The sequence below is a fragment of the Galendromus occidentalis genome, unplaced genomic scaffold (genome assembly GCF_000255335.2).
Source record: "Galendromus occidentalis unplaced genomic scaffold, Mocc_1.1 scf7180000077523, whole genome shotgun sequence".
In the NCBI taxonomy this organism is placed as follows: domain Eukaryota; kingdom Metazoa; phylum Arthropoda; class Arachnida; order Mesostigmata; family Phytoseiidae; genus Galendromus; species Galendromus occidentalis.
Window position 1 is genome coordinate 23,085 of NW_003805511.1, and position 14,024 is coordinate 37,108.

Consider the following 14,024-nt stretch of genomic DNA (forward strand, 5'->3'; position numbering starts at 1 on the left):
CCGTCGAATCGGAAGCAGTTGGGCAGCGAATTCTCTATCTAGCCTCGATTCGTCCTCGTCGAGTACGTCGTAAGATTGTGAAATACTCGAGTATGTTCTCGGATCAATTTTTTCTCTCGAACGTCCAAATCCCGAGGACAGAGAGAACTGGTGAAAGGAAATCGGAATCACACGGGGATTCTGAGGGAGAGCGGGAATGGGAGTCGTCGAAGATCGGGAAATAAGAGAAACTAAGTGTTAGAATCCGATATCGTATCTCATGTCCCGTGGGAGTACTACCCTCAGGTGTGAAGTGTCCTTGGAGACACGACTGAAGAATTATTGCAGGAATTCGAGAATCATGAACCGAGTGCGGATCGTTACAGACCTCGACGTCGATACCGCGATCGATATCGGGGGAGAGATATGTGTATATTTCTAGTCAGAGATGCCGCCGCGAATATAAGTCAGTCAGGGACTCGGGCGAAATCCCTCGTAGAGGTTCCGGCGTCCCGGTTCCGTATCTATCCTTGCCGAAAATCCCCGACTAGGAGCTCATTATGAGTTTCCATCGATTCTCGTTCTCGACTGACTGGGAAAAGTATCGATCGCTTTTATTGTGTTTTTTGACTTCGTCGCCGAGCATTTTTCGCTATTCATACATTCGGTGTCGTATCTGTGATGCATTCGATCTTTCGGCAAGCGATCAAGCGCATAACAAATGTGGGATAGTCGACTCCAGATTTTTTCCCCAGCTCGAGCAGTCAACGCGAGTCGAGCGAGTCGCATTCCTCCTCGAGACGAAAGCAGTCAACAGTAAGTACTCTCGGTACGATTTCTATCTGAAACGAGCAAAGTGCTCCGCTTCCCACGGTGTAGAGACTGCTGAAATATTACGGATCAGTGATGGAAACGATGTCGAACGTCAGCTCCAGTCGGATAGTCAATGAATCAGCCGTGCCGTGTATTCGCTCCTGGAGCTATGGTTTGCACGGAAGGAATCGAGAACGAATCTCAAATACATAGTTGACAAATTGCATTTCCATATCAATACTTGTACCCTTTGTCACCGTCGTTGACATTCGCTGTCGCAGTCTGATCGTTCACGTCGCGGGCTCTGTGAGACGAAGCGTAGGAATTTTCGATGTGCCGTGTCGGGCCATCCGGAAGCACTCTCCCCGATTCTCTGCATCGATGTCTTTGTTGGATGTATGAGCGTATTCCGACGAGGCTTCATCCCGACGAGGTCTCCAGAAGTCGGAGAGGGAATCGTTTCCGCCAACGTGGATGGAACCTGCGGGTCGTACCGACATGGATGCGGTTCGAGGTATCCTTTCGTCCGTTCGCCGAGCTAAGCACTCGAGCAACTGCTTCCGATGATCTTGGCCCCCGGATCACGTTGGAGAGGGATTTATTCCTGGAGGAGCTCCGGCTGATTTTGCAGATTTCCTCGATCTGCCGATATTGCGTTTGCTGCGAATTCTAAATAAAGAATCGATCCAAGCCGACGTGATTCGCCGCAGCTGGTGGGGGAGAAACAATTCGCGCGACAAACGACCACCATAATCGCCGATAGATTCGGATCCATCCACACGCCTCAGACGCGGCGAGATATCAGCTCGAGGGAATGAAATCGGAGGAGCTCGTCATGCTCGCCAGAGCAAGCGGAGAATCGGTCGAGTAATGTATTCTCGCTGACGCGGATTTTTCTGGCATCGCGATATACACGATCATCCATTTGTTGCAAACATCGCGAGTCGCTCTCGACCTCCGGTGCACGATTCGCGGAAAATATGTCGGAGGGTCTGCGGAGACTTTTCAAATCTTTCCTCGACCTGAAGACACAGAAACACTCTGGAGGCTCAGGTATGAGATAAGGCTAAGCCATATGCCTCAAACTCCGACATGCATGTCCGATATCTCGGCGTCCCGCGCATGCATGCCGTGTGGGGGGGAGCGAATCTGCACGGGGCAGCGCTGCGATACCGCTCCCGAAAGCGTCGGTTTTGATGGTTTTCTCGTGGGGAGAGCCGAGGGGGCGAAGAGAATGCTCTTTGCAGAGCTGTTCCGGCCGGAGTCGAGGAATGAAAAACATTTGCGAAAAACAACAATGGTAGCTCGAAAAACTCACGAGTAAACAAAGCTCGTTTTTTAATCTGCCGCGCGACGTCAAGCGAACCCTTGCTCTGAGGGATTTCAAAAGTTTGTCTTGCCAGCGTCGGAGACCCGTCGGAGACAGAACGCGACATCAAGAAGCACGCCTAGTTGTTGTCGCCTGATAAATTCACCTCCTCTATGCTTGTGAGAGGTGTTGTGGAGGTAGCAGCGAGCTATTATACGAACGCGAAGGTGGCTTGGAACTGTCGATTGTTCCCCGAGGGGAATCACACTCTATTGCCGCTATCCATTCGTTCATAGTGTGAGGTCATCGTTTGATCCAAACGATGCCATTGCTCAACTTGGCAAATGCGTGCATCCTCAGTTTGGCTCCGAGTCTGTCCCGGCTTTCTGACCGGGCTCACTCGCGACTTTCTTGAGTGTTAGGGTGTCATTCTGGTAAATTCAAGGCGGCAGTTGGTTCAAGGGTCTAAAATCTAATTATCAAAGGCATCTCCTAATACCCCTGATCCCTTGCGATTAGCGGAGTCAAAAATGATTCCATGTCCTCTGTATTATATGAATAGTACGGCAAGCAAGATACTCCGCTTCGATCAATGAAAGAGAAACGACTTGAGAATGAAGCTCGTCCAGCTGAGAATCGAGCAAGCGTGGCATAGTCCGTTTCACAAGGAGCCGGGCAGCTTCATGAGCTTCTTAGCAACCTCGGGGCAAACAGCAGTCAGTCAGAGTTCCAATCGTCGCGCGTCGGTTCAACTGGTGGGACAACTTCCCAAGAGTTGTCCCGAGCCCCGAGGTTGTAGCCCGATGCTCGAAGCGGATTCAGAGGGAGAGCCGTGCGTCGAGTCACGCAACCGCCAGCGCCGGCGCGCCAAGCCGTCGAGCGGCGAGTATTTTATGATGGAGCGAGTCCGGCGTGGAGCCGCCGCAGCGCTTTGCCTCACCTGTAATTAGATGCCTTTTGGAGCATCTGAGTCACAAGGTCGGTGTTCCCGAGAGTTGAGCTAACGCCCCTATCAAGGGGAATGGACATTCTCGGGAAGGCACGGAGTCTGGTCATGTCAGCCCGCACACGGTCCAACGAGCGGAATCTCCGTTAGACAAAGCTTCCGAGCTGGATCGGGCAGCCTCTCTGAGGATAACGGAAATGTTTTCCTAACTATGAGCGTTCAAAGCATCATTTGATCGCTGGCGTCCGGATTCGATTCTCCGGGGGAAGCCGCGCTTTGGCCATGTCGCGAGGACTGATTCTTGGCGGCGATGAGCCCGCGGCCTCCCCGTGCGTCGGTGACGAAATTTCCTCTCGAGACTTTACGGAACTCACAGCGTAGAGCTCATACCAAATTCCTGGATTCTCCGAAGTCGGGTCTTTAATGCCACTTTCGCTACACAGTGGCCTCCTAAGGAATAGCGTTTGTTGACGAAGAGTTCTATTGTTCGGCCCACGGATGTTTCCGATGAATGAGCTCTCACGGAGAATTAGTTTCCATTGACACGAGAACTCCGGCTGAGAGCCCTACCGGTTTTCGCCCAGACGGACGTGAGGCCGATGGAGCCGCGTGCAGCTATCAGGCTGGACCCGTTTTCGAATTCGCCGGTCGGAATTCTCGTCAGGTTCGAGCTCGTTCAGATGCCACTCAGCGTCTGCCGCGCGGTGGGAGTCCGTCTTCGCGCACCATCCCATCAGCCTCACCATCCCACCGTCTTATGACTCATGATCTACGAATCGCTGGCGGAATCGGTTTTTATTCGTCTCTTTGAAGACTTACTCTTGTAGTCGACTGACTTTAATAAGAATCTTTTTGTCAAACTGCATCATGGGAATCATGTTGGAAGTCATAAATGATGAGAGTTCCCCCGTGGTCATCGTCCCTTGGCGAAAATCGCGACAGCGTCTCGATACGTACGGAAGAAGGCAACGGCATCCATTAGGTCGTAAAAAGCCCATCATGCCCATACACGGCGGACCGCGCGCTTCGCTCTCCTCTCAGAGCTAGCGTACGGGTTGTGCAAAGACTCCCCGTGGGGAGAATTATCGAGAACACATTTATATCCCGTTTTCGCTGTCAGTATATGAATTAGGGGCCGAAGCATGATTTCATGAGAAGGGCTGCTGAGGATTTCGGAGATTTCTCAGGTTTCGGAATGAGGAGCGGTTCCTGCGCTCCAGCATTTCGTACAGTCGAACAGCACACTCCAACCTCTTTACTACCCTCTCTCCGACAGTTCGTGTCGACGGCTAAGGATATGAGATCGACATGTAGGAAGTATTGTATGATCGCACTCACTCGAGGGGTGAAAGTAGCGGACCTGTTCAGAACTTGGGATTCTGCCTAGATAAGATGCAGGAAGAGATAGGGATGCTTGGTTTGAGCCTTTGAGGATAGCATACAGTAAGACTTAACCGGATAGGAAGATCTGGGAGAAAGCCATGGTGAGGTCTTCGTGCTCGAGAACGAACTGGGAACGACTCTCCCCGAGTTTCTCGCCCGGGTCGACCCAATTAAACAGGCTGCAGATACCGTAGCCCCAATATCTAGGAGGCAAGGGCGGACCCCCCCCAACTGTCGCCTTTGCCAGAGGTTAGACCTCTGTGGTGTCTCCCCCAATATGATAGGAGCCGTTGGAAGAGCGGAGCTTGCCCATCACTCGCGGTGAGAGGGTCTGACGGATGTATAAAATCCATGAACCATTTCAATATCTCAGTTGGGGGGAAAAGGGGAGAAGAAGCATCGCTTGATTGAAAGACAATAATTCACGGAGTGACTGCGCGCGTTATTCCTGGTAAGGTCGCTTGTCAATCTAATGGCTCGGGCAACGAATCATCATCACTGGGCGTTCCCTTCGTCAACCGGGCACTCGGGGCGACCTTTTCTGCATTGGAAGATGATAGGGGGAAAGGTTGATGGATTGATTAATTCGTTGAGTGAGCTCGCTCGATCATATTTCGAACTATATTAGTGTTCGTCATCGAGAGAAAGGAACCTAGTGAGCTTGATACTCATTCCGATTGACTCTTCTGTTTCCGATCCCGATCTTCTCCTGGGGACCGAATCCCACGTCTGGTATCCGCAGCACTGGTGTTGTTGATCTGGGTAGATTATCGTCAAATTATTCCGTCCCGATCGAGCCCGCTCTGGATTTTCTCATAGCTTAAACATCTGGCGAAACTTGGCAAAACGACCTTAAACCCCTTTCCGAATTACTTTCCAGACAAGCTGATATCCTGCGACGCAAGAGCGATTGTCGAGTACGAGTGCGCAAACGATTTCATGTGTTATGCAACGCCCCGCGGAACAAGACTTTGTCTTTGTCCACATTACCTACCCCTGGTTATTTCCACGAGTCACGCCTCGGTGACGGATCACCGCTGTGATCTCGGTGAGTAGAAACTTGTTTCTGACATAGGTTCAATTTCCTAGGCGTAAATGGATGTAATAATCTTTGAGAACATACTTCGAATACTTCGTCATTCCCAGTGGGTAGCTTTTCGTTGGAGCTCCGGCGAGGAGGGTCCCTTGAGCGTCCGTAGGACGACGTATAGACTCTAGGAATACCCGAAGAGCGTTCTCCCCTGAGATTTGTGCAGAAGGCCCGCATCAGGGTTCTGGTGACAGGAAGTAGCCTTCAGCGAATTGTTCTTGACCTTCCGAATCGGCAAACAGCTTTCGTGCTGTCTGACAACGTGTCCTCTTGTCGAGAACCCTCAAACAGGCCCGAGGGAACATGAGAAAGCCCGAGGGGAATCTGGTTAAAACTTTCGACAAGTGTCATTCTGCTCTCCCCGCCAGTCAAGAGCAAATGTGCTGTGGAAGTGTCTCGGTTCTTGAGCTTGTTCAGAATGGGATTCAACAGGAGTTGTCTTGACGTCAAGTGATATCTCCGATATTGAAAATGACGGACGGTTATCGCGCATCGGGAAAAAATCACGGTCCGAAGTTTGACTCGGAGCGACTCGGTCGTGAGTTCAGTCATTCCTTCGCATTGAAGGTTGGCTTTGCTGCCCCTCTCTATCTTACCATTCTCCAAGCGGCGGTCGATGGATTTCCTCTCTGAGGGCGCAGCATTCTCGCCTCCAGAAAGCATCCACGCCGGCAGCAGGGATGCATTGATCGGCGATGTTAGTGTTAGAAGTCTATTATGGCGCATTATTGTAGAACATCGATCTCAGCGTTCAGTTTCCGTAAAATCACGGTGGTTAGCCGAGATTTGCGAGACATTAAGAAAAATGAACCCCGAGAAAGTACCTAGGCAGAACGTTCCTGCATAAAGCTCCGAGCGAGGCGAAAACTCTTCGTCATTCTATGCGGCGAGCGCATTCAAGCTGGCGTAAGCGACGTGAATTCATTCAACATTCTTGAAACTTGTAGGACTTAGAGGCACTTCGCAAGTTCGATCGTGGAAGTTTCGGAAAAAAAAACGTTCGCATTCTGAGAGCAGGCGCACACTAATGACTATGCGGACGATACGCGCTCCGAGTGCTCCAGCGCAAAATTGATCACCCATGACGATGGCGGAACATCTACGGAGAATTCCCGAAGTAGCAGAGTCCATTTGATACACTGCTGGAGTTCCGTGGCGGTTCCGAAGGGAGACACGTAAAAAATTGACGCGAGCTGGAGCCAATTGCCATTCAAAGCCGAAGAGGCCGAATATTCCCGACGCCCGGGAAGAGTCACCCGGGGCTTAGGAGGAAAGGTTTCTGATTTTCACATCATCGAGGGGTCGACTCTCATCCGGGTTTCAAGGGGAAAACGTCAGTGAGAGACTGCTGCTGCTTAGAAAGGAATCGGCGCTGATCGAGTCAATCAGGCTCGACGATTCCGCTATCGAAATGAAAACTCCAAAATTGCAAAATGACACGACGACGAATTTCCCGCTTCGGCTATCACAAGGGAAGGCTGACTCTTCGTATCCTGGATAACTTCTCGGCAAGAATCTGGAGAACCCTCGAGACTTGATCCCTCGTTCCCGTCTGTTCGTAAGAAAGATCGGTGCCCCTCACCCTCTTCGGAACTGTTGCGCAGATACTCCGAAGTTGTTGCTACCGCGGTAAGTGTTCCGTCACGCCTAGGACGTCAACATCAAATTCACTCGCTTCACCCAAGATAAACAAGATAGTGGGTCCTAGGTCGCATCGTTGCTCGTATGTATATCGCCTCGTATATAGCCTCCTGAGTTAGGTGAGCGTGCTTTGGTATATCACGAAGTTTCACCACATGCTTCGGGAGAAATGGCTTTCGGGAGGAGACGCGTGACCCCCGCAAGCCCCCGATGTTTTTCTCACCGCTATCTCCGAATGCTCTCAAGCTTTTCAAGGGAGGTCGGCATGGCTCATCGATTTCTGCGGATTTAACTCATTTTGGAATCACGACAGCGGCAGCAGCAACTTGTTCGACGTCGTCACCTCCAGCGAGCGGGGTAAATTATATTTCGAGCTTGAGCGGAACATGCGTGGCTTGCGATCACAGGTCTCGTCCCCATCTGCATGCGATGCGAGGCGTAGATTTCCACGTCGATGCTCGGCATACATGGAGACACATGATGGAAAGTCATTGGATGCTGCATAAGAGGCAGCATCCGCGAAAATCCCGCTCCATGCCCCTGAGACTCAGCAGCGACTGGGAGCGAGAATATATTTTCGATGTGTCGGTCGGAATTCAGATAGTTCTCACTGGCTTCGAGCAGATCCGCGGCGGAGGAGGAACAGCCCGCCCCCCCCCCTATTCCGAGCTTCGGGCTCTTGAGATTTAGAATCAGCCTTCATCAGGTCGAAGCGGGATCGATGTGATTGGAAGCACTGATTCTTTTCGGTCTCACTCAGCATTGTGGCCCTTGCAGCAGATTATTCCGCAAGCCATGCGGCGATCTGCGTCAGGGAAAGCTGACGGTTAGGGGGGGGAGGCTTGAATAAAAAATGCAATAGAGTCCGAGTCCGAGCTCTCAATTGACGTTGGCAGCCTATGTCGATGTCCCGCGGGATCTCGAAGACAGCTTGAGATCGCATCCGGGCGAGGCTGACGTCGGCGTCGAAGGGCACGCTTTCGCAGTTCTTGGATGCGAAAGCATTGTTTCCCCACGACTCGATCATCGGAAGCAATCAAGTGTTCGAGCGCTTGGTCGTTTGTCAGATGGAACTGGGGACAGCGAAGCCTGTTGCTAGTCGGTCCAGAATAATTAGAGAGAAACCAATACCTGAAAGCTGTTGCCGATCCCGGGTCTTTTCTGCTGCGACGAAGATGCGGCTTGGCAGCAAGCTGGAAGATCGAGCTTTTGTCTGCTCCCGCGATCCGAGGTGAACTTGTCGTCAGGCCTGATGTGTTCCTCCTGTGACAGGAGCCTTGAGACGCCATCGGACCGCCGAACGACGATTTTTAACTCCAATGAACAGCTTTCCACCTTTGTGCGCGATGTATGGGGACACGCTCGAGCTCGTGTCCCATATGCGACACGCTGCACGCCATTCTAGGAAATGGTCACGCCCTGCGCGTTAGGTGAGACAATCGTTTGAGCCGCCGATCCCCGCCCTCGAGACGCGCAAGGTCAAAGGCGAGTCTCCTACAACCGTTTCTGCTCCAGATACGTGTCGGCGACAAATGAAAGTGTAGAACCTCTCGGCTCCTTCAGGCATGAAGAGTTTCCGAGTCCGTCATACGGCGGAATTCATTTTGTTTCGACTGTTCTGGGATCTGGTCCCAGTTTAGTCCGTTGGTTTCCCTGTCGGACAACGCCGCGCCGGCCTGAGAGGGATCCCAACTTCGCTCGAGTCGATCGCTCGAGTTGGTCATCGGTATCATCGGCCGATGACATTCCGCAGATGGGGGGATACGCGACCTCCGCACCTTCTTCCAGCTTTCAACGAGAATTTCCACTAGGAATATAGGTACCCTGGTAGCATCTCCTTTCGACGTCGAATTCTAACTGGAAGCACAAGAAGTTCCACGGCAGCCAATCTCGAGTGCTCGCGGAAGAATTTCGCTTACTAACGAAAACCCGCTGAACCGGAAAAAGAGGAAACTTGGACAGAGGTGCAATCGGTCGAATACTCGTGCGAGGCACCTAGACGCACACTAGAGCCTACAAGGCTCTCAACTATCAGGGAATATTCAGCTATTCTAAACTATCGGGGAAGACTCCGTGGTTTTCCCGACGATCCTTCTCCTCCCAAGCCAGCAAGCTCACTGCTGTCAGGGGAAATACGAATTCCAGGTCTGTTCATTCATCCTGAGGAGCTGTCTGATTCATGGAATCTCGGTGTTGGAGTATGGAGACCTCTATCACCCCGGAGGCTCGCCAGGACCGCCAGCGATTTCTCCGGATCGCAACCAGTGGTTTGCTTGCTGGGGACTGAGTCCGAATTCCGGACTCCGACGCACGATATCGCGGCGGAGCTCCGGGCTCCGTGGACCCCTGACGTAATCTACGAGGAAAATGAAGGATTGCCGCAGAAATTCGAGGATCCTCGTCTCTTGTCTCGAGTTTCACCCCTCATCGAGCGGATGGAAAAACCGATCCGCCCCGGCTACCGTCGAACCGAGTCAGTTCGGAAGAGTCCATGGAGGCTGAACTCCCGACTACAGGCTCGCCAGCCGGCGGGAGAGTTACACATGCGAGCAAGTGGTTGGAAAAAAGTAAACAGAAGATTGATAGCTTCACGAGGGGAGAGGTTAGTCTCCGCAGACCGGTACCCAACCTCCCAGACGACGTCACGGCCCAGCTCGTGTTCCAACTAACATGCGACGTCATATCGCGAACGACGCAGTTTTCGCTGCTGGCGAAGACGTCGCATCGGAAGTGTTGGTCAATGGTCTCTGTTTGTGTAACTCTTCGCTTGTTTATAGAACGTGCAGAGACGGCCGCAGAGAGCGCACATATCCGCGTGCACGGCCGGCGATGCGGGACTCCGACGAGCCGCCACTGTTGTTCGCAATAAATATCTTCCGGCACAATAGCCTTGACGGAGTTATTTACACGATCGAATTGAGTTGTAAACTTTATAGACTCGGCTACGTCATCGATTCGTGGACGCGCAGTCGGACTTCACATACAGATTGATTATCCGGTCCATTAATGGCCCACCACAGCCGACAATTTAGGGTCAACCATTGACGAGACCACGATTCCTCTGCAATGCTCCCCTCACACCGGACTATCAGGCTGCTTGCTCATTGTATGCGGACCGACTCGGAGTCAGGACTCGGAGGGGGACTATGGAACGGAAGAGGACGTGCCAAGACCCTCGGACGAGACTAGTGCTCTTCCACGGCCTACGAGCCAGCTAGTGAGCGGGCGAGATTCCGCGTAATGAAAACGAATGCGCGCGCGAAGGACGTTCAGCAGAAAAAAGAGAGCCGATAACGAGTCTAGAGCAGGTTCTGTTTCCATCGAGATGAATTAGGTCTCATCGACGACGGCTCTGTTCTGGATAGGGATCCGTTTCCAAGCACTACATTACATCCGACGGATCATTATTGAGTGGGAGGGGAATTTGAAATGGCGCGATCAAATCCGATGCTACTCGGCTCCGCGAAGGTCACACTCTGCACGCAGCGTCGCGACAGCTGCCAAGTACCGTTGACAGATTTCAATAAGTAAGTGGGAACATAAAGAATCACGGATTACACCCCGTCCATCCGGACTTGTAGGATGGTGAGCTCCACAGCAAACATCCATCTTTGTTCCCCATAGAAGACCAAGACCGACGCGGACGGCTAGCGAAAATTCGGATGTCCTTCACGTCGCATCCTCCTCCTGCGTCGCCGAGGCGAGGGATAAATCAAAATTTCCATTACACTATAGCCTCAGCCGAGTATAATGGTGCTCGACGGCTCTCGGAAGTTATTTTTCTGTCTACTCCATTCCCCGGAGGGAGTATATCCTCAAATCGAGAGCGAGTGACCTCCGCGGCGAAGTCCGGGCTTTGCAACAGTGTCGACGGGAGAACTTTCCCGTTGCATCCTCGCGAGTCGCGAGCTCCCTTCGTGCGTTAATTCTCCGAACGGGGACTCATCGGTAGCAGATACGGAAGCTAAGAGCGCGAGGAGCTGAGAGCCATCACGGACATGCTCTGCCTGCAATCTGTGCTCGCAATCAAATTCCATGTTCGAGCTCATCGTCCACGTCGTGCCAATGGACATGATAAATCTTTGAGAGGTCACCGTGGCCCGTCGGGTAATCAGACCTTCACGATCACGGTCACGCGGAAATTTCTCGAGCTGAACCCTACAGTCAAGGTTCAACGTCCCACGCACTGTTTTCCACCTTGCTTCGTAGAACTGATCCTGAGAGCGAAATCAACCGGGAGGATCATGGCCGGGTACCTGCATAAAACAAGACAGGAACACCTTGACCATATATCCCGCCGCGTCGCGCCGGGTCTCAGGACCCATGATCGAATAAAGAATGGAGCCACAGTTATTGATAAGCTCAATAACCCATCGAGAGGCAAAGGACGCTTCGCATGACAGAAGAACTCGAAGCTCAGGATCGAGCCGAATTCATTTCCTGGATCCTTTTTGCTTGGACATTGAGTCCAGGGAAAATGTTCCCTGCGACGGAATTCTTCGCATCCGGAATTTCCGCAACAACGGGGGGCTGGCCCTCGGGGAACTCGCTCGGGGGGGACATCAGAAACCCCCACCTGATGGAGAGAAATATATTCTCCATCTCCGATACATGCTTCATACATTTTATTCGGAGTCCCTGAATTAATTTCAGTCCGCTTGCACACGGGCCCCATGCGAATGTGTCCAGCGGGCATCAGGGCTCCCTCGAAGAAGCTGATTCCTCGAAAACGCAAAGGAGAGCGAACTATCATAGCTCCACATGCTTCTGGTCGCGCAGTTCCCAGAAGGCTCTCCCTCTTTCTCACGTCTGCAGACTCGTGACAACGTCTGCGAAGAGTGAGCCGAGCTCGTCTTTGTTCACAAATGGCCCGGCTGTTCGGCGCAGACTTTTCCATGGAAGGAGTTCTGCAGGACCGGGAAGAACTGCTGAATCATTACGTAGCCTTGAGGGCGTGGACCCGACGAAGCCCGAGTCATAAATGATGGTCACGCCTTTCTGAAAGACTCAGAGTCTAGCTTGAGGTCTACCTGGCCAGATGACCGGCTCGAAATCAACTCCTCCGACTCCGACGACGACGACGGACGCCTGCATAAACCCTGATAGACTTGTCATTGCATTCGACGCGCTCAGGAAATCGTTTCTGGAACCAAATTTGAACATCAAGTTATATTCCAGCTCGCGCGAAGGAAACGCAATCGAGTCCGCGTCCAGCGGGAGAAATTCAGGTAGTTCTGGTGAAGCTTGGAGTGGAAATGACTCATTGCCGCCTTTTCGGAGGTCTCCAGGGGAACAATCCGAGGATCTCGATTTAAAAAAGGTTTTCGTTTCGAGAAGCGTCGAGACCAGTCGAGACGTTGTTTGCCGTAGACAACATTCCCCGAATAATCTCGAACTTAGAAGAATCCGAATTCGATGAATATTCAAAACGGAATGATTGAACATTCAGGGAATCCTTCCGAACGCTCACCGTCTCCAACGGGCAGATCCACTCGGGAAGCAAACTCCTGCAACAGCGATTAGGAGGAAGATTCGAGCAGGGAATCTCAGTCGTCACTGTCGACCCAACAGAGTTCTCTATCGAAACGGAAAAGGGAAAAGACCGGATCACGATAGGCTATCGACCGCGGAAGATAAGTCTCGTTAAGCCGGGAAATCCTATGCGCTCGAGAGAAATGGAGAATGTTTTCCAAACTATGACGAAGATCCTCGAAAATCATTTCACTCCACCTCAGGAGTGAGCCGGTATACCCTCGTCCCGTCGGGGCATTCAACTTGGATCGAGGAAGGAATCAGGGGGCGGATGACTGCCAACTGTAGAATCAAGTGAGAGGGACGCATCGTATTCTTCCTCGAACAACCCTGTCCATCACCATTTTTCAGGCTCAGGCAGCATTGATAATTTGATGCATCGGCTCCGCCTGGGAAAGCCCTGGCCGTGGTGTCGGGAAGAAACGTGTCTGCCTTCGGATGTAGGCTTCCGTAGAACAGTTCATTTGTTGCTCCCCCGCCCGTTCATTTCATTCCGCGAGCTGGGAATCAGGCTGATATTTCTTTCTCTCTCATGAGAGCGTGCGAAATCGCGTTCTAGTGTCTTAGGAGAAGAGATCTGAGCGCACTCTGGAGCGAGTAGCTGAGCCCGTTCAGAGAAGTCACCCAAACAATCGGTTCTCGAACTGTCCTGCGTTTGTCCGACTACTCGAATATTTATATCAGAAAATGTCGATATCTCTTCGTATGATCAATTCCTGCGGCAGTTCATCCGCAGTTCTCCTTGCTGAGGGATCGGGGTCCCAGAGCTTAGGGCTCTCGAGCTTCGAAAGAGACTCCGTCGAAAGAGCGTTTTGATCTGAGAGTCGGAGCACCGATTGAAAGCTCTTTTCAACAACGGAAGATTCCAGCTACGAGTCGAGGATCCGAGTCCGGAGACAAGAGATCTCGAGGGAAATCCCGATTATGGAAACTCAAGACTTTATGATTTTCCCATGAGGAAAGAAACTATGATCCCGAACTTTCCGCGGGGAATCAGCGTTGTCGGTAAACTACTACGGCTTGCTTCGAATTCCCAGGGTGGTACCGGCCGGATGGATTGGATAATCGGACAGCTCGTCTCGGTGCTGCTTCCACACCTGTATGAACAGTCACGTTTGTCGAGCTCGGTAACTCGTACTCAGATGCAATGTTCTATGGGTCCGAGTCGACCGAGAGGGCATAAATCACCTCGGTGTCTGAGAGCTCACAAAACTCGCGAAAACTCGGCATGCCGATCAGGCTCCCCTCTACTCCTCCGCGTTCTCCAGCTCTCAAATGAGTTATCGGTTTTCGTTTCGCAAAATTGCAAATGGATATTTCGACAGGCTCTG